This window comes from Amphiura filiformis, chromosome 2, assembly GCF_039555335.1.
Source record: "Amphiura filiformis chromosome 2, Afil_fr2py, whole genome shotgun sequence".
Taxonomy (NCBI): Eukaryota; Metazoa; Echinodermata; class Ophiuroidea; order Amphilepidida; family Amphiuridae; genus Amphiura; species Amphiura filiformis.
Genome location: NC_092629.1, coordinates 19,261,470 through 19,287,356, shown reverse-complemented (window position 1 = coordinate 19,287,356; position 25,887 = coordinate 19,261,470). Strand labels below are relative to the sequence as shown.

Genomic DNA, 25,887 nt, shown 5'->3' with positions numbered 1-25,887 from the left:
AAAATTTCAGAAATGGCTTTTTAGGGTTTTGCGATGCATGAAACTCTTCATGATAATTATATAAGTATACGGAGAGGGGATAAGTTAGCATTTGATTTTATACATGTACACAGGCATGTGCCAGGGATTATACGTTATACCCAACTGTTAATCTGGCAACGAACAATTGGTTGTTTTCACATAAGCATCGGCTTTACCCAGTGCCTATAGCTTGTTCACACAATTGGGTTCAAATGTCATTAAGGGGGTATTTTCCGGTATATATCGGGTTTATACAAACTTTTAAGACCTGTACATCACTTTCAACATGTATAGAGCACGTCATTGTTGTATAAAGCATGTGAAAAGGGTTTGGAGGTTTTTGCCGCAGATGAGAAAAAAAACGCGGTTTTAACCACTTGGCAAAAACAGTTTTTGCCGGCAAAAATGACAAAAACTATGAAAGTGATACATTTCTTCATCTCAAAACAAATACTTCCTTGAGGCCAGATTTTGTAATTATAAGTAGGCCCTAACATTAAGAAATAAAAGGCATGGGTTTTCATTGCATTTAACTGAAATGCGGCATATATCAAATTCAAAACTTTTTTTTTTTTTTTAAGGACTTCATGAGACAAAAAATATGTTGAATGATTCATTGAAAGTTTTGTGTTACTGTTTATGAGCTTTCTCATGTTCCTTTATAATATTTGACTGACTATTTATGAGTTTTTGTCAGATTATGCCAGTTTTGCCACTTTTGACGACATAAACCGAACCCTGTGTGAAATGATAGCCATGTAAATAATACGATTTGTATATATCCGCATACCCGTATAAATGTCTCATATATTATATTATATTATATTATATTACTAAATGTTGTAGAAAATAATAATAACATGAGTTTAAAAATGTTAAATACTATATACCCTATGTACTAGGCTATACAAAACTTACCCTTAGACCCAATATAATCTTGTCATGGGGTGATTGTGGTGCAATTTCTAGCGGTAACATCCCACACAAACCTTCTACCTCTTCTGGACTTAAACTCCGACAAGGGTTTGGGGTCATGGGGACATTACTGGATATTGGAGCAAGAGCCGGTATAGCATAATTATCGACATACTTTTAAAGTATGATGTTTTGCATAGACTTTTTGTATCGAGTTTGGTGATAAATATACGTGTTCGTAACTATAAAAATATTTGTCAACTTGTGAATCAAATGTGAATTAAGAAATATATTGCATTATATCCTTACAATTTTGATTAACCTTTTGCGTGGTTCGCAAATAATTTGAAGGATTTTTGCAATTTTTAGGAAATATTCCACCCAGTTATATATCACCACGTGGTCATTTTAATTCAAGGGCTTATACCACTAAATCAGACTTCTGCCAGCTTCTGCCCAAGTTTATCAGTCATATAGTGCCATCTTTACATTCAAAATGTGACAAATTGATATAATATTAGCAATTTTAGTGTTCAAAATCGTGTTTAAATACAATTTCTTAATGTGAATGTCACACAGGTTAAAAAGAAACGGGAATATTCGGGCAATATTTAAGACTATCTGCGCATGAATACACAAGGGGAAAATGTAGTTAGCAGTCGTCAAATCGGTCTTTTTTTTATGTATCGCTGATTTTCTCAACAAGTAGCCGAGCAATGTTAAAGCTTATGCATACCATGGTATGCAAAATGTTCTTCTCTAAGATGATATACATAATTTATACTTTAAAACTGGGAAAATATCTACTTTTGCACATAAACGTGAACTCTACTTTCATAACTTTGCGTGTATAAAATCAATGCGAAGAAGGTTTTTGTGGTGTGTTCTCTTTATCATCACACAGCTTGTCTCCCTTCGCAATGATGAAAAATTTCCACACGACGGTGTCGCTAACGCTGAGTTTTGCAGTGTATTCGAAAACATTTCATTTTCTCAAAATTTTTGAGAATCTACAGTCAAGCCAGAGAAGTAATTGGTGTGGTTGATGCATTCCTAGCCAGGTAAGCGTTTGAGTTTCTTTGCAAATTAGCTATTTTAAGCTCATAGTCTATTAGTATCATGTCATGACATGGTTTGTGTACAGCTATGTACATGTAGGGGAAGGTGGGGCATAACGGACCCCCGGGGCAAAACGGAACCACCTGGAAAAATAGGCCTTGCCAATACTGCCGTCTATGCAAATTATATTGAGGAACACAAGTATGGCTACGAGGATTTACAACAAAAATTTTATCTGAAACAATCCACTGACATTCGAGCAAGATCGAGTCAAAAATTACTACCCGTCTGGTGTAAGATATGTAGATGTTTAATGCGCTGAAATTTTACTTCATTAATATCGGATTCCCAAATAATTGTGTATATTGTAAACACGAAGGTACTAGCCATGAGCTGTATTAAGTGCATGGCCTATATGCTACGATGTATTATGCATGCAACCAATTTCTAAAAAATCGGGTATGGGGCAAAACGGAACCCTCTAGGTGCGGGGCATAACGGAACAGGGTTCCGTTTTGCCCCGGGCGTTTTGTCCCACAGATGGGTTCCGTTTTGCCCCAATTGGACATAACTTGTCTTCACTCAAGGAAATGTAGGCGTTATCTAGGGGCCTACTCGAACATGGTAAATACTTCGCTGAAACTATATATAACTAGACCTACAGATAGAATTAATGATTAAAAGTTAACCACTTACTCCACAGAGATGGTAGGCCTACTAAATATTTCTTGTTAATCAAATATTGGTCATACATATTATAGGCCTACTAGGCCTATAAGACGTTAACCACTCACTCCACAGAGATGGTAGGCCCACTTAATATTGTAACTGAATGTAGGCCTACATATAACTAGGACTAGGGCCTACCGATGGAACAACTAATATAAGTTTGCACCCAGGGTGCCGTTTTGCCCCATAGGGGGGTTCCGTTTTGCCCCGATAGTGGGGCAAAACGGATTTTTTTTGTTGAAAATATTTCTTCATTTTTACAAAAAATTGTAAGATTCAAGTTATATTGGTTAATGGTATATTAAAGGTAAATACAAACTTCAACTGAATATATAATTTTTACAGTCATATTACTTATGGTGACGTCACAGAGCATCCTCAAAGTTAAGTGTTCCGTTATGCCCCACCTTCCCCTACAGTACACCCATCGTATGCATGTATGGCTCGACATTACACAATTGTCACACTATGTCAGGCTGACGAGGCTGTGTCAGTGTTCATTCAATTGAAAATGTATCCTTGCTCGAGAAGTCAAGTCACAAATTTGTGCACCGCAGTGACCGATGAGCTTCACATTCGAGTCTACACTGGATTTCAGAGAACAACGGCAATCCCTTGCTCAGATTTGTGCGAGCGCCCTGTTAATGATCGACGTACGCGGAACTTTGTGTTCACTTCAAGGGCGCCGATCTGCGATGAGTAACGATATGATGCACAATCAGCTAATCAGATTATCTGTCTGTTGCTACGATTCAGCCAATCAGTACCCCCACCTCCGTAAATACTCTAGACTGTGCACACGCTCTCAAAATGTAAACAAGTGACATTCATACATTTGCTATATAACGCCGCGCGCGATTGGTCGCGAGCCGGACATATTCAGCGTTCATACATTCACACTATGTAACAGCGCGCGTGATTGGTCGAGTGCCGGGCATAAACAGCGTTTATGCCCGGTGTCCCGGATGTGCGATCGCCAGGTAGGAAAAATTAAGGAAAATCACGATTTTTGATATACGGTAATGTTGCTTGTACGTTTTTGTTATTATTTATATGAAATAAGAATCACAAAATGTACTGGTAGGCCTATGTATGAACTGGGTTCATTCATATATTTTCATGACTAAAAACCATTTAGTCATGAAAATATATGAATGAACCCCTAATTCATGCACGGCTACTTCAGTGTGATGATTTCGGTATAGAAAAGAATGCAAGAAAATCGCGTTAAGAATTTTACATCTTATTTTTTGTTATTATTTGATGAAAAACAATCACTGAATGTTTGGGAATGTATGAAAGGGCTTATTCATATGCCTCAGGCATAAACAATCAATCATGCGGGGCATTGCGGGCCCTCAATTTCATGAATGAACCCCTAATTCTTCTCTGACAAAAACTTTACGAGACCATTGCATTTGAAATCTAAGCATGAATGCCATGCACATGTACATTGTACTAAGCGACAGTTCAAAATAGCCAATTCTCTCGGTCAGGGTTGTTCCATTCATTGCACTTATTGCGATTCTGTCGGTCAACATGATGTCACTTTTGCCATGATTGGGCTATTCCATCTCGCCCCTAGTGTGACACAAAGGGGACACTTACCGTTGCACTCAATGGGGAAATCACAAAACATGCAACAAATAAATACTCTTGATGAAATAATTTTATGCTCGATTTCTTATCAGGGAAATCAATTTTTAAATAAATTACCATACTAAATTAATTGGTATTTTCTGTGCTGAGAAAATTTTCTTGAACTGAAAGGCCCTGTACAAACCAATAGGGATTTCATGAGGGTGTCCGCTTTGACAGATGTGGGAAGAAGTACATACTTTTACTAAATTCCAAAAGTACGGTATGTGTTTTTGTATACAATTTACAAAATTTATGTACATACTTTTGCAACATACTTCCATGTGTGTACGTAGTCGTTCTCCTGCATGCAATTTTACATACCGTAACCACTCAGGTATAAGCCCACCCCCATTTTTGAAGTGAAATCTGCCATCTAGGGGGGTGGGCTTATACCCGAGTGGTTACAGTATATGCAAAATGCATACTTTGCATAATTCAAGTATACATTTGTATATTATGTCATTATTGACTGAAAACTACCTCATGTGCTGTGTGCAAAACTACAATGTACATAGTATTTAAATACATACCCGGAACTTTGGCAAAAGTATGTGGTTTTGCATATGTATGCAAAAGTATACAGTACTTTTGCAAAATACGCAATATATATAGGCCTATACGCCATATAATGCAATTTCTACACATGTACCGTATAAGCACCCAGGGCACTTACATGTAACAAAGTCATTTTGGGTGGACAGTTATTTTTAACCTGGTTTACCTAATCTTTCGCAAGGGGCGTTTATTAGAGACGAATTACGTATGTTATAGGTCCTGAGACGTTCTAGTAGCTTTTCTGGTGCAGAAAATGCATTGCAAGTTTACACTAGACTTGTAGTCCTCCAACTATTTCACTGTATTGACGACTTGACGTCTAACTGTCACTTCAACATTACATGTAATGTTACCCTTAATTGAAAATACCCTAGGTGGGTGCTTATTGGGGCATGGGAGCTTATTTGGAACAAATTTATACGGTTTATGCAAAAATACATGCTAGTGTTTTTTTGTTTAGCCAGGGCTGAGTATCCACATTTTGAAGGACTTTTTTTTTTTGCACCAATTTTCGCTCAAATTTTGGGACTTCAGGCAGAAATATGCCTGTACAGTGTTATGGGGAAAATTTTCAAGTTGATAAAAAATGTTTATGTCAGATTCAGTTTCTACACAAAATTTCACCCTAGAAAATGTTCCTTTTTAATTAGGATATCTTTCACTTTAAGTTTCCACCATTCTGGCTGCCTAACGTATAGTCAAAGCTTGAATGCTGTTTTATGAATATTAATTACGGTACAAATCAATGCATCAACCAAAAACACGATGGCAATGGACTCTAGCATCGAATGCGTAACTATGTGCCAATTTGAAGATATATATGCAGCAGTGAGATATCTAACTTGAGGTGGACATAGAATATTAGCCTCATTTCCCATGAAATTATTTATAAAACTGTGTTGTAGCCCATAGTGGAGGGGTTTTTTTAACCTGGGGATGATATTAATCATAGGTGTTGACAGATTGATAGTGGTCTGGAAGTTCAAGTTAGTAAATTACATACTGCTCATGATAGCCAAAAACCATATTTAGCATTAGGGTTTATATTCATAAATATGCCAATAGTAGGCCTATATGATGCAAAACTGTACAGCACATCGGGCCACCATGCATGTATACTATCGCAATATACCAAGAATGAAGTTGATTGGTTGTTGCGATGTTGTGTTAAATCTGCAGAGTGGATTATTAATGAAAATGTGGGTAAAATATGCAATAAAAGCTGCTGAGTAGATTTATGAAAATGTAGGCAAAATATGCAAATTAGCTTATTAATATTCATAAATATGCAAATAAAACATGACATAGAACTATAATACAGCACATTAGACCACTATGTCCTATCACCATACCAAGTTTGAAGTTTAAGCTGCAGAGTAGATTAATGGTTTTGCTTCCGCCCGGACAAGCCAAAACAAACATCCATTTGGATGATAACACAAGCTCCATATATGTGTGGAGGCCAAAAATTCTAATATGGAGTCAACAGGTTTACAGAGAGAAACTCCTATCTTATAGCTAGGCAAATCAAACAGTCCGCTGCTGCTCAGAGATAAAAGAGAGCTTGCGAAATGACGTTACGTTAACTTTAACTTTAACTTCTAGAGGATTATAGAGGATTATGTATTCAAACCCATCTTGGTTTTGAATACATAATCCTCTATAATCCTCTAGAAGTTAAAGTTAAAGTTAACGTAACGTCATTTCGCAAGCTCTCTAAAATCAAACATGTATGAATATAGTTAAAGGCAAAAAAAAAAATGAATGGAAGACTACAAACTGTGGATGGTAACATAAATATATGAGAAGTTCTTCTTCAACCTATTTTTTTTTTTCTTTTTCAGATTTTGCTTGCTAAATATGTGAAAGGAGATTACAACAAGAGTGCTGTAACAGTTGCAAAAATACTTTTCTGTTCTCTCTGCCGAACCCCACAAGAGCTGCAATCAGACAATGTTGTACATTTTACAGGTATTTGGCTCAGGTAAGGTGTTCATCTAGCTCTATGAGCAGGGCTGCAAGCGGTCCTATATTTCCTATATTTTTAAGATTTTCCTATATTTCCGTAGAAAGTTTCAAAAAGCCCTATAATCCCTATATTTTCATATTTGGAATATTTTTTGCTGAAGGTCTTTGTATTAAATATAAATGCCTCCCTGGGCCCCACCAATCAGGTTTATTTGTATCCATTTCTATAATTCCAGGTTGCATTTTTGCCCTGCAATTTCAGTTAATTCTCTAACTTCTTGGGGCTTTGCCATATGAACCTACACTAGACCTTTTCATAGTTCATGTTGAGATTTTGCATATAAAATAGAGATAATCAGTGTGGTGTTGAATGCTGACATCTTGTGGGTACACGCTGCGATGGCCGTTCGTCGTTCGATCTCCATGAGTGAACAGCAAAATCACCGTGTTGATGTGTGGTCGTGCGTCTTAAACTCGCCACTCAAAAAAGGTGGCAATGTTACATTTTCCCAAATTCGACTCAAATTAAATGATGATATCTCTGCCAAGCAAGAAGTTATTGTCACGCTTGTGGTCTCATTTTATTGCTAAATAAAATGCACTTTCAACCCAGTAAAAAGAATTCCGTTAGCCTTTTTAATACTGACACTGCTTCATAGAATTCAGAATGGGCAGAGTGGCGGAGGTGGGGGATGTGGAGGTGGGGGATGTGGCACACACAAACTCTATGGGATTGATATTTTTAGTGCATAATCTGCTTCTGTAAAGACTGTAAATTGGATTTTTACTCTATTTAGCATCTAAAAGACTCATGAACTTACAGCTAAACAATTCTACTTATTGGTTTAGTCTAGAAAATACAAACTTTTCCATACAAAACTACCCGTTTTCATATCAAACACTGTAGGGTGTCTTCAAAATCTAAAAGTTACTGTAAAATTTTAATTACCCGTACTGACGCGAGTATAGTCCCACCCCGTTTTTGGGTGAACATTTTTCAAAATTGGGGGGTGGGACTATACTCAAATTTCAAAAAAAAAAAAAAAATTTGAATGCATTTTGAAATCATTAATAGAGTATGACATGAATACAAAGTATCAATTTTCATATTAAAAATACAAAACATCTTGAAATTTTTTTAATTTTTTTTTAGGTCAACCATGAATGATCCTACCATGTAGGTCTAGGTCCTGGGACACTCCAAAGCCGAAAAAATAAATAACTTAAAAAAAAAAAAAAAAAAAAAAAATCTGAAATTTTTCGAAAATTTGGGGATGGGACTTTACTCGAAGGTGGGACTATACTCGCGTCAGTACGGTACTTATCCTACCACAGTCAAAGTATAGATTTTCTGAAGGGGAATTTGATGAGGAATCTAAATATGGACTTACTTTTTCTGTATGGGGTAAGGGAAAAATGTTTCAGTTTAAAATATGTTGAATTGTAAAAAAAATCTAACATACTTTGGGACACCCTGTATTCTGAGATTGCCAAACAGCTGTGATTTTGGTTTCTTCTAAAAGTCAGTGGGCTCCCCCATTTTGCATTTGTTTTAAATTTCTCGTGAGCTTTGAGACAAACCTTTTTTTTTTTGGCCTAATAAGCAATGCATTAAGTAACCCATTTTTATCTGAATCTTTTTATTCCACCCTGTATAACTTGAAGGTCACCCTGTATAGTGAATTGAAGTGTGTGTATTTGAATTGCTTATGCCTAGCACTTGTTCAGTGCCTGTATGGGACCATGACAACCCCTCTCTGACATTACACTGCGCGCCTCGCTTCTCGGCGCTGCGCGCCTCGCGGCACGTCTCGGCGCTACGCGCCTCGATCCCAGCCGAGAAACTAGAGCTAGTTCTAGCTTATGCCTTCAGCTTTCCAAAAAAAATGTATACTTTTGCTAGTTTAGGGTTGATAATTATGGAGATAATTAGAAACACGATTGGTGTAAAAAGTCATAATATTTGTGATGTAACGTTAAGGGTGGCGAGTCCAGGACACATGGCCGTGTGGCAAGCTGTGACCTGCGCGTAGTGTCTGATGCATGAACACGCAGATCAGTTGTACCCACAAGATGGCGAAATTGGCTGACAGCCTCTATTAATCCCTAGATAGTTAAAACTATTTCTTGCAACAAGACAAAATAATTTGAGACTATAGTTTCATCAAAATCAGAGCAAGTTCCATTTTAGCCCATAGCGGGGAAAAATTGGACCTATGACGTCCCAATTTTACTCTTTTGCCCATAACTCCATAACAGTACATCATAGATTGGTCAAAGTATACCTTTTTTGAATCAGAATTACCAGTGAGTCACGATAGTGTGAGTTTTGAACTGAGTAATTTTGAACTTGACCCTTTGTGCAAAGTTCAATGATCCTTTTCTACTACATGTACATGTAGAATGATAGTAGGCCCTTCCTATTGTTAAATTGCCTCTATAGCCAGATTAATTAGCACTATAAGGCCATGTGTTTTGAACTCACCACCCTTGGCGTTACATCACAAATATTATGAATTTTTACACCAATCAAGTTTCAAATTAGAATATCTATCAACCCTAAACTAGCAAAAGTATACATTTTTGGAAAGCTGGAGGCAAAAGCAATGTAAATATACACATTTCAACTCATTGTACAGGGTGACCTTGAAGTTATACAGGGTGGAATAAAAAAAAATCCAAATAAAAAATGGGTCACTTAATGCATTGCTTATTACTAACTTGCAGTTATAAACTGAAAGTAAACAACATTGATTTGGTTAGAGGTTAGGGGGAGCCTACTGACTTTGGAAGAAAAAAAAAATCACAGCTGTTTGGTAATCTTGGAATGCAGGGTGTCCCAAAATATGTTCAAATGTTTTTACAATTCAACATATTTTGAACTGAAACATTTTACCCCTAACCCATACAAAAAAAAGTAAGTCCATAATTAGATTCCTCATCAAATTTCCTCTCAGAAAATGTAAACTATGACTATGATAGGATAAGTAAATAAAAATTTAGGGCAACTTTTAGATTTTGAAGACATCCGCATTGCTTACTACAGTGTTAAGTATGAAAACAGGTAGTTTTGCACATAAAAGTTTGCATTTCATAGACTAAACCAATCATAAAGAGTTCAAAATGATTAAAAACAATTAGCAGAATAAATAATTTTTCAAAAGAGCTCTTAACCATGCCTGTAGCCCATATGGATGCAAAGATATGATCAGTTGATTCAACACGCACACACAAAATCTTTATTTCCCATAGACTTTGCACATACCGCCACCGCCTCATCCGCCACCGCCTCATCCCCCACCTCGGTCATTCTGAACTCAAACAACTCTAACTCCACTATCTTAGCTGATAAACAATTCTCCTTTGGAGGTCTGTTAGGGCACACATTTAGCTACAACATGACACCAAACACACTTCAATACCTGTTTAAGCAGAGATATAGCAATTTGAAGGAGTCTCAAAAACCACCATTTTTGGGTGGTGAGTTCAAAACGCGTGGCCATAAATACTATTCATCTGCCAAATATGACAACAGTAACATGATTTGCACGATTGTAGTGCATGTAAACTGAAATCTCATTGCACTAGTTCATGTCCTAAACCATAATCCCCCGAAGCTGTAAATAAAGTTTTAGCTCATTTTGGACTTAGCGTACATTATTCTCTTCCAATTTATTTAATATGGATTCCCCAGAAGTAAATGACTGCCCAATTTACCCTTTACTAAACGTTTGTTTTATAGTTATTGTTATATGCAGTATTTTTAACTTTTTTTTTTTTTTTTGAGCCCACCATATGCATATGGGTGACCCTGCCCTGCTTCACAAATTTGTTTGTCTCCTTTACTATTGTAAGGCTTGCAGTCCTGAGATTAGGTTTGTATGTAGCCAAGACACATGGCTTTCATATGGCTCAGTCAGGTCCCTTCTAACCTTAAAATTGACATCCCTAGACTAGTCAGAAAAAAGGGCAAACACTGCTCGGTCACCCCTATTGCACTATTTGAAGTTGCTTTGTCCAATAAAGCCTCGAAATTATTGTATTATTCTTATTCCAGTTATATTAGCAATTCTGTAAACAATATTATCCAGATACGCAACACAAATATTCTTATGCATGTCATTTTAAGTGTCCATGTGCCATTTTCGAAAAACTAGGTAAATGTAATACAAAAGCAACCCGGTTCCAAATGCTTTTGAACTATGTTTATTCAAACAAAAGAAAGGAATTCCACTATTGCTGGAGTGTGGCTAACATGCAGTACAAGCAGATCAGGAAATAAAGTTACATTAATTATAACTGTTCCAAAATGCTAATAACACATTCATGAGTATCCACAGTCAATTGTACAAATGTATGTATTTCTTACTATCTTCTCTTTCTGTGACTCTTTTTATCCATAGAATCATTTGATGCCCTCGTTGATGCTACAAGGGAACAAGTGACAACATCCGCAGCGACACAGTCAGTCATGTTAGCAGAGGTGAAACTTTCTCAATCGTCAACATCCACAGATGCGTATAAAAATGAATGATACAAGCTGCATAAATATGATGAACAAATACATTCACTTTATCTATTTTAAATGAAAGGCTTTTAAGACCAGCACATTTACATGGATTTGTTTCAGTGACTGGTCATTTCATATTACCAGTGTTAGCAGAACTTATTGTAAAGCTGACAATGTGGCTATAAATTCAAGTCAAATCCCTACCTTATTAGAATGAGAAGCATGTTCTTAAAACATATGGAAACTATATTTGGCAAATAATGTGAACTATAATATAACCTTTCTTAAGATTTTGTGAATGATTAGCAGTGTTCGAAATATGCCTCAAAAGTTACAGGCCAGCCGGGCTTGACCTTAAAAGGTTACCGGCCAGCCGGGCCGGCAACTAGATGCCAGTCAGAAAAGTTACCGGCCAGGCCAAAAAGTTACAGGCCAATGGCCTGCTGACTGGCCCTATTTCGAATGCTGATGATTAGCCAAGTCAAGTCCAGACAAGTCAAGTGTACTTTATTATACTATTCAGCAAATTATTTCAGCGGTGTCGATGCCCTTCTGCTTTGTCTGATTATCACATAAAAAAACTACAATCTTAGAAATAATTATTCGAACACTTTTAAGGGCTTATTGGAAATGGTTGACCTCTCTACCCCTGTATAATGTTTGCATGCCCAATATGCTCATCTTCACCATATCTTCTCCCAACATTGTTTGGTGGGGAAAGGGGAAGGGTACATATGTTGAAGATGAACATTGAGATAACACTACTATAATCCTTAGTTTCCAGTGACTCATATAGCGTGCGCACTGTACTAAGAAGAACAGGGGAATTGGGTGTTCGAACACATTTGTGACCGTACACCACGAATGAGCCGTAAATGTCCTCAATTGTATTCTGAGTTAGAGTGTAAAATGGGCATGAAGGTCGTATTCATAGGTACCTCAATTTGGTGCTACGTGTACCTCATTTAATGAGATACACGTAGCACCAAATATAAATACCTATGAATATGACCTTCATGCCCATTTTACACTGTAACTCAGAATACAATTGAGGACATTTACGGCTCATTCGTGGTGTACGGTCACATTTTGTCCGGGATTGTAGGTCACACGTTGCTACGCAGTTTGACTAGCGAATGAGGTGCCAATGTGATTCTAGAGTTCAGTCTTTGATCAAGTAATCTCAGGGGCGTAGCAAGAGCATCAGGGGCCTATGGACAAGGAGCAGTACGGGCCCTTTTAACCAGGGCGGGATTTAGCCTACCTTATTGGGGCCCTGGACCAGGCCAAAATTTGGAGGCCCCGAACTCACATGCCGAGGAAGGTATATGCACTCAAGTCAGTGGCCAAGTTTTGGTTTAACTGGGGGACTAAGGGGGACTAACATATTTTGTTGAATTCAATTTCAGACTATCTTGGCCCCAGATCAACATAAATTTTTGAATTTGAATGAGCGCGAAGTGCGGAAAATTTTACAATTTTGCCCTATTTTGACCAAAAAAGATGCTGTTATTGGGGTTACAAGAAAGATGCATAGGGCAATTTTGGGGGCCCCCCAATTTTTTTTTTTTTTTTTTTTTGGGGGGGGGCAAAATTGCCCTGGACCCGGGCCCATCTGACCCAATGCTATAAAAATCCGGCCCTGCTCTCCATTATCAGCCCTTATTTAATTTTCGCTTTTGTGCTCGGGCCCCCTGAACCCTCGGGGCCCATGGACTTCGTCCATCCTGTCCCCCCACTTGCTACACGCCTGAGTAATCTTCATGTGTATGCCAATTGAGTTTGTCATCAAAATAAATTTATATAGCGCTTTTTCCAGAGGATGCAAAGCGCTGTAATTTCGCTGCGTGGTGAATCATCACAATCAGATCGCATCAACTAGGCTAGTTGCAGCCGAACCTGGCGCAAACCTATCCGCACTTAGATTGTAACATCCACCCATTTTCTGCAGCTCCCCAAATTCCATTGGGTGAAGGAAGTTTTTGATAACGAAACAACTAATCACCGATTTTGAAAGCAGGAGGAAACCGGAGATCCCGGAGAAAACCTGCGAGAGCAAACATGGATCGGGATAAACCAAGTGCACATGAGTCCTTGGGCCGCGCGGGGATTGAACCAGGGACCTCAGTGGTGCAAAGCGAGGGAACTAGCGCTGCGCTAACTCGCCCTCCCTCAATCATAGTGCCAAGATATTTATATGAGGACACATGCTCCACATTACTACCCTTCACCACTAGGGTTTGGAGTTGTACTTGACGTCCTAAAATCAATTATCATTTCCTTAGTTTTGGAAACGTCTCAAGCTATGCAATGTTATTTTGCGTATGTATACAACATGTCACATTATCCAATTCATTCCAAGGCATAGGTTTTTAAACCTTTAGACACATCTGCTTCTGCTTGAGAACATATTACTGTAGCACTGAGTAATTCAATTTGATCATTTATCTTACAATTTAAAGCTACTTCATGAAAGTTGGGAATTCCCTTTACCGTGTAATCACAGTAAACAAAGTCAGGACTATTTATGTACTCGGAATCCCCTAGAATGTAAAGTGGATATTACATCATTTTGGAAATTTCCCAGGAAGTGGTGTAATATGAAAGGTTAATGTTTAAAATTAGTCTTGGAAATTTCCAGATTACATCTTATTTTGTAAAAGAGTGCTATAGAACGGGACATTTATTTATGTTTATGTTTCAGAAGATTATCATGTTTTACTTTCATTTATTCAGATACTGTTAACTTTTCAAACAGTGTGTTTTCTTGTGCACTCTGAAGTGAATTTGGGTGAAAGGTGTGTTTGGCCTTGACGACTCGGTAACAATATTTGACTCACGTTGCTGTTGAATCGCACCTGCTGTCCCAAATCTACAGAGTGTATACACATTATACACACATACAGATAATACAACTTCTTTTGTATAAATTAATGTAGTTTTAGCCGACAGAAAAAGCATAATATAAAAAACATGTTGTGCATCTTCAGTGTTTTAAGGAAATCCATTCAAGCTATTTTAAGTTAAGAGCAGTCCTTCTGATTTCATGCCATTGCAACTCAAGTTTTCAAATTTTTGTTAACTGCTCTGAAACATGGGAAGCATCATTACATAAAGGGTTCACAAAAAATAACCCCCCCCCCTTATAATTACAAAACATTTTTTTGCTTAACTTGACATACATTTCGTTGATTTGAAAAATTTAAAAACATGTGAATAAAGGAATTATTTTCCTACCCTCCCAAAGTTCTTTTTAATAAAAATCTGTTTGTTTTGGCCAAAAATAATCACATTTTCCAAAAATGATGCTATCAGAAAAAGTTGCACTTTTCCACATCCTATACATGTAACTTACAAAAACATTCTCGATATCAATGTTTTGATTGATTTAATGGTGTTTTTGTGTTCTTTCATTTTTATGTATACGATAACCCAGTCACCCATACAATCATCTTGCAATTTAAAACAATGATTTATTGACATGTACGGGGTATTTCTAGAAGCTTTTGAGCCAGTGTGTCAAAAATGGTAAAATCAATTACAAAACATTTCTTTGCATAACTTGACATTCATTTTGTTGATTTGAAAAATGTATAAATCTGTGAATAAAGCAATCTTTTTGCTACCCTACTAAAGTTATCCCTTCTCAAATTCCTTTTTTTTGGTCAAAATAATCACATTTTTCAAAAATAATGCTTTAAAAAAATTGCACTTTTCTACATCCCATACATGTAATGTACAAAACTTTCTCGATTTCAATGTTTAATTGTTTTGATTTCCTTTACCTTTCTGTCTCTGATCCCTTAATCACCCATGTAACCATCGTTTAGTGCAAAGTAATGATTCGTTGAAGCTAATTTTGACATAAATGAGGATGTTGAAAAGTGCAACTTTTTCTAAAAGCATCATTTTGGAATAATGTGATTATTTTTGGACAAAACAAAAATATTTTTAAAAGAAAAAACATTGGGAGGGTAGAAAAACGATTCCTTTATTCACAGGTTTTTGAATTTTTCAAATCAACGAAATACATGCCAAGTTATGCAAAGAAGTGTTTTGTAATTTTAGGGGGAGTTATTTTTTGTAAACCCTTTATTTAACACTGAAGATGCCCAACATGCCACAATTACCATGATTACATAATCGGTTTAAAAAACATTTATGAGGGGAAACTGTTAAAAGTTGTGTTACCTGTATGTACAAGGGCACTTCGTGAATACACATAATCCTGGGCCATGTAAAATCACGGACGTCACTTCATTACCAAATACAAGGGGAAACAAAGTATTACCTGCAATTTTTTGTCACATTGTGTCAATCAACAGTGATTTGAGAAATAAAAGTTATTAAGACATAATGTTATTTGTGAAGTGTTTACTTGTGTGATTCAATGAGTAACATTAGTAGTTCCTGGTTATTTGAATACTGTTCTACTTGTCAGTGCTTTGAAAGAAATGAATAATATAGCTGGCTTAAATCTTTCAAGTGGAAAAATGCACAAGGAACATAATTTGTGAGAAGTGCAACTATGGATTAGCTCACAGATTTATTTGGTGTTTGTTTAGGCTAAAAAACGGCAAATTCATTTTTTAAACTTTTGCTTACACAAACGAATATATAAGACCCCATTTTTGCCAAAACCATGCAAAATTACATACTTTTCCAAAAGTGTGTGCTTTTGCTTATACAACTTAGTATATACTATATATTAATAAACGTATATAAGACCCAATGTCTTACAGTACATTATGCTTTCGGTGGTGGTTTATGCACCGCTTTTTACCCCATTTTGCCAAAACCACATACTTTTGCAGAATATGTCATTTTGCATGATTATGCAAAATTACATACTTTTCCAAAATTGTGTGCTTTTGCTTATGCAACTAAGTATATACTATATTAATAAACGTACAAGACCTAATGTCTTAGTACATTGTATTTCTGGCGGTTGTTTATGCCACCTCCCCCCCCCCAAAAAAAAAAAAAACCTACATACTTTTTCAAAATATGTCATTTTGCAGGGTCATAATGGTTATACAAATTTACATACTTTTCCAAAAAGTGTGTGCATTTGCTTATGCAAAGTATATTCTATATTATTGAATGTATATAAGACCTAATGTCATATAGAACATAATACTTCTGGTGGTGGTTTATGCCCCCCGTTTTTGCCAAAACCACATACCTTTGCAAAATATGTCATTTTGCGTGGTTATACAAAATTACATACTTTTCCAAAAGTGAAAAGTGTGTGCTTTTGCTTATGCAACTTCATATATACCCCCCCCCCGTTTTTGCCAAAAACACATGGGCTACTTTTGCAAAATATGTCATTTTGCATGGTTATACAAAATTACATACTTTTCCAAAAGTGTGTGCTTTTGCTAATGCAACTTAGTATATACTATATTATTAATAATAATAATAATAAACGTATTATAAGACCTTTCTTACACATTATATTTCTGTTGGGGTTTATACACCGCTTTTTACCCCCCGTTTTTTGCCCAAACCATGTACTTTTGTAAAATATGTCATTTTGCATGAATATGCAAAATTACATACTTTAAAGTGTGCTATCTGCATATATTATATGCAATATGCTTAGAATATAATATATTAATAAATGTATAATAAGACCTTATGTCTTATAGTACATTACATTTCCGGTGGTTGTTTATGCAGCACTTTTACCCCTAATTATGCCAAAACTTAATATACCGTACTAAATTGCAAGATATGTCATTTTGCATGATTAGGTCTATGTAAATTTTAACATATTTTTCCAAAAGTGTGCTTTGCATATGCAACTTGGTATAAAGGCCTACTTTATTAATAAACGTATCTTTGGCCTATAAATAGTACATCATCGTGGTTTATGCACCCCCAACGTTTTTGCCCCGATAGTTTTTTACCCGTAGTCCGGGCCCGTAGTCTTTCACACAGCGTGCCAAATCTAATTAGTAAAATTGGAATGAGAAAAGTATTACATGTGTAGCCAAATGTCAGTTTGGAAGGGATATAAGCGAGAGATGAAACTGTTTTGAATCGTTTCAAACACCAAATTGCCTGGAATACCTCCAGCTACCTGCAAAAAGCTCCGTGAAATGAATGGTAACGGCGCATTATTAAGTGGTGTGCTCCCGCTTTGGTAGTATGCGCCCTGATTCCCTATAGCCAGCCCGTGTGCTTTCTATACAAAACATCTATTTTTGTATACGTACTGTAAAGTACGGTAAAGTATGATGTTTTGCATATGCAAAACTACATGTTTTTCGTAAGTATGTGTTTTTGCATATGCAAAAGTACATACTTTTATAAAGTATGTAGTTTTGCATATGCAAAACATCATATTTTGCGTAAGTATCTGCTTTTGCACGCAGCACCGGTCGATAGCTAGCCCCCTTATGCTTAAATTTGGACTGGTTTGCGATCCAGATTGGGGCATGTGGCCGATTGGTCCATAGCCCTGTCCATACCTGAAGTTACCTATCAAATGAAAATATTATAATACAGTCAGTCAATGAGCAGTCAATATTATTTTGTATCATCATCGTCGTCGTTGTCATCATCATTGTTTATCTGAACTGAACTGAATTGCTGTTAATTGCTGACAAATGTATATGAATGCATGATGTATAAATATCACTTCTTTCAGTGAGTTGCCATTGCATGACCTTGTCAGATTGGATATGAGCTTAGATTATGCGGTAGCTAGCCCCCCCCCCCCTCCCCTATATAGATATAGACTTAATATATAGTTAATCAAAACAGCTGAAGATAGTGCTCGATACTAGGTATTAGATAGTAGAGCGTGTAATAAAATACATAAAACAACGTAATTATGTTATAACAGCATGATTTATTACTCGGAGTTTCACGCCTAAAACGGCGATCATCTGATAAATAGCTGAACACTGAACTGTAACTCCAAAACAAAACAAATAAATTCACAGCGTATATAGACTTATGTTTTAATTATTTCACGATCGAACGAAATTTTCGTAGGCCTACCTTGTACAACATTCAGTGCGTTAGTCATTATCGACTTGTGTATTTTGGCACTGCATTTGTATTAGTTGCTGCAAGTGCTCCCCTTGCCTTTCCAACAAATCGACCCTATCTTCTAAGGTCTGCAAATTAATTTTCATAATAAAAAAACAAAAACATAAAGCGCTATAAATATAGGATTTAAAGGGTTACACAAATCAAGGCAACACAAATGAAAAGATATTAAGAAGAAACATTATGAATAAATAAATAAATAAATAAATAAATAAATAAATAAATAAATAAATAAATAAATAAATAAATAAATAAATAAATAAATAAATAAATAAATAAATAAATAACCTGTGGGATGGATTCTTCCCAAAAAGAGACACACAAAGAACGTAACATTACCTTTCTTCTCTTGGACTTGGTTTTCTGCGGATTAATGCACACAGTAAAATTAATTAAATCACTAAAGGGTCTACTCTATAATGTTATTGTTGCTTCGGGCCCCCATTATAATTATTCAACATATATGCGGCCTATCTATTATAATAATACTAATATAAAAAGATACATTATACACAAATTAAAAAATAATAATTATGATAATTATGATAATAGGCCTAATGATAATGATAAAAATAATAATGATAACGGTAATGATGATGATAATGATAATATATACTAATTATGATGATAATAATAATGACAATAATGATGATGATATTGATAATACTAATAATAATAATAATGATAATACCGGTGATGATGATAATAATGATAATAACACTGATGATATTAAATGATAATTAATAAGGATGATGATAATAATAATAATAATAATAATAAATGAAGAAGAAAGCATAATAATAATAATAATAATAATAATAATAATAATAATAATAATAATAATAATAATAAACTTGAGTTATATTGACAGTATAATTTGGATGATTCAACATGACAAAAATGAATATTAAATGCACTTTATAAAATGTGATAAAAATGTCCAGTTTTAAAATCTATATAGGCCCCTACTTACAAATTTCCTGCTGGTTTTGGCTCGTCATCTTTGCTCCTTCAAGATAAAATACGAGCAGAATCCATATGTCAACATTATACCGTTCAATTGTCAAGAATAAATGATATACCTTCGAAGAAAAAAAACACAAACGCCCATCCAAAATACTTTTTCAGTTTACAATACACCATAGCTCTCCCTATATGCGGTATCCTATAGGACATTACAAGGGTAAAATAACATATCCTACAGAAAAGAATACGTCTTTACTTACTTTATAATATCAATAAAACTTGACATAACGAATGTGTAGAAGAATTCAAATATCATAGATATACTTTTGTAGGTCCTGTGGTTCCTGAGTTATGTTGTAAAGAGGGCTGAAACATATCACTTTTGTAAAACGTACATAACTCATTAACAACAATTATATCAAGCAAATTTTCAAAGCATGTTATTTGTAGAATGAAATTTTGCAAAACATCAAAGTGTTATTTTCAATAATATATTGATGATGTTGAAAATCGATTTTTTTTCTTGGCTGCTTCGACCAACAATACCTAGTCTATCCTTAAGATTACACACAATTAAATTATTTTCTATAATGCATAGCCTATATTTGTAAACATACGTCGTACTATAAATTTGTATGCATTATTATACTGTTTACTATTATTATTAAATTATTGTAATATTGATATTATTATTATTTGTATTGATTATCACAATCTTTAATATAAACGGAATAATATATAATTGGTATTATGAAGGGCTCCGGTATGAGCGTTTCGGCAGTATTTTTGTGGGACATGAGAGCACATCAGACATCGAATTGCCTTCTGAATCCGAAGAATGTCCTTCTGATATCAAATAATTTTGATTTTTTTACATCGCGATATAATACAAATTTTGTGACAAATTATTAAAATTTGATATTTTTTAAAATTTTGATATATAACAGTCCTCTTAATAAATCTAATGTAATCTACTTAAAGTGTATATAGGCTATGTAGCTTGGAGGAAAATCCGACGATCAGTTGAAAATTATGAACTTTCATATTGAATATATATAGGCCTACATTTTTTCCCACAAATTTCTATTTTGTTTGTTGTTTTAGGGATAAAATCCATATCTTCAATACGAAAGGTCAAAATGTTCAATTGATCGTCGGATTTTCATCCCAGCTATACATACATTTGAAGTACATATCATCCGATTTATAAAGCTTAATAGTTCGAGGACTGTTTAATATCAAAATTATTTGATATCAGAAGGACATTCTTCATATTCTGAAATTCAGAATGCAATTCGATATGTCTGATGTGTTCGCATGTCCCACAAAAAATAATGTCCAAACGCTCATAACACATTCCTTAATTATATTATGTTTTTAATGCTATGGTTGTAGTGTATACTAAAGTAATCATGTTGTGATACAATTTACAGTGATTAAATGATTATTTATGAATCTGAATAAGAATAGAAGATAAAATTTTAGTTTTGACTGTCTACTTTCGTGTCATAGAAAATATGAGACCTGTTCCCACAAAATGAGAGGAAAGTTTCAAATATATAATTTTCAGTGGCCCGATATAAGATTTCAAAAGATATACATCATGTAGCCTATATAACATGGATTGCCCATTCACTTGGTGTTCAAAGGTCAATATAATTATCAAAGAAGAATTCTTTTGTTTTCTTCATGCTCAACGGATAGCTTATTTACCTAGCCGGGGGGGTGTTACAACCCCGAGCTAGGTACTGTTTTTCTATCCGATTCTTCTTTCTTTCTTCTGCTTCTTACCTAGCTGGGGGGATTTACAACCGCCCACGCTAGGTCCTGTTTTTCTATCAGATTCTTCTTACCTAGCTGGGGGGTTTACACCCCCCCAGCTAGGTACTGTAATGCTATCCGTTCTTTCTTCTGGCAACAAATTGCACATTTTTTGCTCTAGCTCAGACATGCTTTGACCGATTTTGACCTAACTTGGTCACAACCATCATTGACCACGACCATACACGTCACCTGACTTTTAGTAGGTTAAAGGTTACAGAGGGGTCAAATAGGCTAAAAATGTGATTTCAGCTAAAAATTCTTCTTCTCCTACATGTAACATTCTACAATGACGTCACTTGTTTCTTCTGCTTCTGGCAACAAACTTCAAAATGCTTCTCCTCCTACACTCTACAATTAGGCCTACGTAACTTGCACAATTATGTATCGGCTATATCCAGTGCCCATAGGGTGCAAACAGAATTGGGGTCAAAGGTCATTAAGGGGGCATTACCGGTATATAATAAAATACCTTCAAAATGCTTCTTCTGCCACATATTACATAGCACAATGACGTCACTTACACATGTGCATCGGCTCTACCCAGTGCCCATACCTTGCACACAGAATTGGGGTCAAAGGTCATTAAGGGGGTAAAATCTATTTTGCCTTCTCTCGATATCTGCAAGGGTTGTGGGCTCACCCTCAGTGACAACAACTCTCATGACCAGGGGAACATTTAACAGGGGTCAGGTCAAGGTCATGCAGAGGTCAAATTTTAGAAATGTATTTTCTGGGCATCTGTAAGGGGTAAAGGGTTCAAACTCTGTGACAACAAACTTAATGACCAGGTGAATATTTTGGAACAGTTTGCAGGGGTCATGTCAAAGGTTAACTTGGGTCTGATCATATAATTTCATTTTCTAGAAATACATTTTCTGGACATATATATGGGGTATGGGGCTCAAACTCAGTGACAACAAATCTCATGAACGAGGGAACAGTTTGCAGGGGTCAGGTCAAAGGTCATGCAGATGTCAAATTTTCGAAATGCATTTTCTGGACATCTGTAAGGGGTACGGGCTCAAACTCTGTGATAACAAATTTACTGACCAGGGGAACACTTTAGAACGCTGTACAGGGGTCAGGTCAAACGTCATCTGGGTCTAATCGTAGAATGTAATTTTCTGGGCATCTGTAAGTCGTATGCCAGTAGTTTTGTAAAATACTGCCTTCCGCTAGTACTAGTAGTATAGACTATTTATGTGTATACGTGATGTTATTATAAATACATGTTTTACTTACAAATCCACAATTGTCGTGGGTTCATCTTCTGTTACATGATCATCAATATGATCCTGCTCTCCATTACCACTCCTTGTGAAAGATGAGATTGAATAAATAAAAAAAAATACATCGATTAATTATTTAAAAAAATTAATCTTGAACACTATGCCATTATAGAGTTAGTACACATGGTACAGGTACGCAACAAGAAAACGTGCTCGGGGAACTTTGCAGTGAGGATTTGACGCAATTAAAGGTCTATTCAGTGATCCCAGCGCAAGTGTAAAAAAAAAAAATTGTTTATATAATTGCTTAAAAGTGAATGTTAAGTCATTCCATTTGTAATTTGCCATTTTTTAAATAAAAAAAAGGCCAAAAAAACCCACGAAAAAACAAAAACGAGACAGCAGCAATATTGACGATGTTGAAGCCCCATTCAAATACATGTAGCTAATTTATATACTGTCAGTATATAAATTTCAGATTCATGTAAATGCCTTATTTTGACTTATGCATGCATGGCTTTCGGCTGAACCGCTAGCAGGATTTTCGATCGTCCGGATGAGCAAATCACTGAATAGGCCTTTAACAAGCCTGATAGGCCTGCATTGTGCACAGGCAAGCCCTTTTATTTGATGTTTTATTGGAAGCATATACTTCTTCCAAATGCAATATTGAATACTTTCAAAATGTCCAAATGTACAGTTTATGCATTAGACCAGGCTGTAGATGAGCTAGGTGTCACTTGGAGCGTAAACTTATCCCATATGGTTTTTCTAGATCAGAATTTCATGAGGAATAAGAATATCTTGGGTAACAAGCCCCTATCCTGAAAAGGCTTCCACAAAAGGGGGGTTCTTTCCGGGGGGTCCATTTTTAAGGATAAAATATCATAAGTTACGTTTAAACACAATAGTGTAGCGCAAACTCATATAAATCTCATAGTGTACACCCAATTAGTAAATTAAGCCCAACATATTTGATGTGGTAACAATCTGGAGGGTGAAAGAGTAGTAGGGGGTCTCTAAAGGACCCCTATTTCCGGGGGTCCATTTTAAAGGAAAACATGCCCTAAGTTACGCTTAAACACAAAATATTATAAAGTACACTCTTTTTAATGCCAAGATTGAACCCACTTATTTAAATAAGCCTTTTATATTTGATGTGGTAACAATATAGGGGGTGGGGTGTAGAAGAGGGGTCTCTAAATGGCCCCCTATTTAAAAACAACACCAGTGAAATTTGCCTAAAGTTTATTCTTTGTTTGGTATGACCAGATTTTTATGAAGATTAAGTATATCTTGACCAAGAAAGTCAAACTCCTTCATACAAACATCCAGCCACCAACTCCCCACCCCACCCCCAAACAGGGGGTGCCATTCAGGCGTTATGAGCATTTTGAGAATATAATGTGTAATAATGTATGATACTGTAATTTCAACACATCTTACAACCTAAATCCAAAATTAATGTTGATATGTTATTCCAAAACTCGATGGCAACAATACTGTATGTGTGTGGGGGGCGGGGGCTGGAAGAGGAAGTCTCTGAAGACCCCAAATTTAATAGACGGGATGGGGTCTTTAGTCTTTTGGGGAATCTTATATTATACGGTTCCAAGCATTTGGGTCCGTAATTTGTAGGAAAATACTTCATACCATTATGTTACCCTTTGGTTCAATTAGGACACAAATACTTGTTTGTACTATAAAGTTTGCTTTAAAGTTCTACCAATTATGCTTACTTAATCCTCTGTATCGCTTTCATCGCTGTTGCCTACAAAGTCTTCACAATCATGATCTATAAACAGTTCTTGCATATCATCAGGCATAACCTTCTCGAGCCATCTCAGTTCTAGTGATTCTGTCCATCCATTGTCAGCAATGTTTCCAGCCTCATAACTACAAAGGACTGCTGAGCGCCATTCTCTAGCGATAAAGTTTGATCTCAAAATATGAAGTCTCAGTGTATGCTGGCATGGTGGTAGCAATGACACATCAGTGATCTTGTTCTGTTTGGTAAATTTCCGATCAAAGAGTATATACCGGGCCTCGTTGACGCTTTTACACTTTATGCCATACAGCAAGGCAACATATTCTTCAAGGTCTGCCTCCAGGGTTTCAGCAGAAGACACCCCAAGATTGGAGAAGGTATCCAGGAATTTAGGCTTGCATTCAAGTAACTTCCAACAAGTTTGTTTACCTTTACAAAAAAAAAGGAGGAGTTGTAGTCATTGCCTGTGAAGGCATGAAATCCTATCAGCGATGTCTTCTGTGCTGGTGTTAGGTCTATGTCGCTCATTCTAAAAACCTTGCGATATGTGCTTGTGTTTGTATCTAGTATGTTGACTCTTGCACCATCATCAATGAAGTGTGATAACGCTAGGATTGCAATATCTATGTCACCAGAATGAGATCGGATGATGACTGTGCCACTATCATTATTTCTCAAGACATGCTGCGCGTGCAAGATAACCTTTGTGTCAGCTTCTTCTTGTTCTGTGGTAAGTTCTGGGACCTCTGCAGTACCTTCTTTGGTCACGAGAGTACATTTCTGGTATGAAGAGAAGTAAACCACTTCACTCTTAAGACTTCCCAGGATAGTTTCTCTCTTGGACTCCAGCACACTCTGGATAAGGTCAATCAGTCTCGTTTTGTTCTCACCATTGGAGAGGAAACCTGTGAAGTCGCGGGGCAACTTTGATTGGGCTGACCGCACTATTATTTTGGGTACCGTTCCACGTCTATCTCTCTCAGTGATGATGGTGCAAGAGTTGTACTAGATACAAACACAAGCACATATCGCAAGGTTTTTAGAATGAGCGACATAGACCTAACACCAGCACAGAAGACATCGCTGATAGGATTTCATGCCTTCACAGGCAATGACTACAATTCCTCCTTTTTTTGTAAAGGTAAACAAACTTGTTGGAAGTTACTTGAATGCAAGCCTAAGGATACCTTCTCCAATCTTGGGGTGTCTTCTGCTGAAACCCTGGAGGCAGACCTTGAAGAATATGTAACAAGATCACTGATGTGTCATTGCTACCACCATGTCAGCATACACTGAGACTTCATATTTTGAGATCAAACTTTATCGCTAGAGAATGGCGCTCAGCAGTCCTTTGTAGTTATGAGGCTGGAAACATTGCTGACAATGGATGGACAGAATCACTAGAACTGAGATGGCTCGAGAAGGTTATGCCTGATGATATGCAAGAACTGTTTATAGATCATGATTGTGAAGACTTTGTAGGCAACAGCGATGAAAGCGATACAGAGGATTAAGTATTATATTAAGCATAATAGGTAGAACTTTAAAGCAAACTTTATAGTACAAACAAGTATTTGTGCCCTATTTGAACCAAAGGGTAACATAATGGTATGAAGTATTTTCCTACAAATTACGGA

At 36.1% G+C, this 25,887-nt stretch overlaps 1 long non-coding RNA gene across 1 annotated transcript; it reads left to right on the top strand.

Moving 5' to 3' along the window:
* The first annotated feature begins 1,321 nt into the window (after nt 1–1,321).
* Nucleotides 1,322–11,895, top strand: LOC140145964 (uncharacterized). Its single transcript, XR_011858158.1, has 3 exons — nt 1,322–1,997; nt 6,765–6,904; nt 11,292–11,895. It is a non-coding gene; the product is annotated as an uncharacterized lncRNA (long non-coding RNA).
* The last annotated feature ends 13,992 nt before the right edge of the window (nt 11,896–25,887 follow it).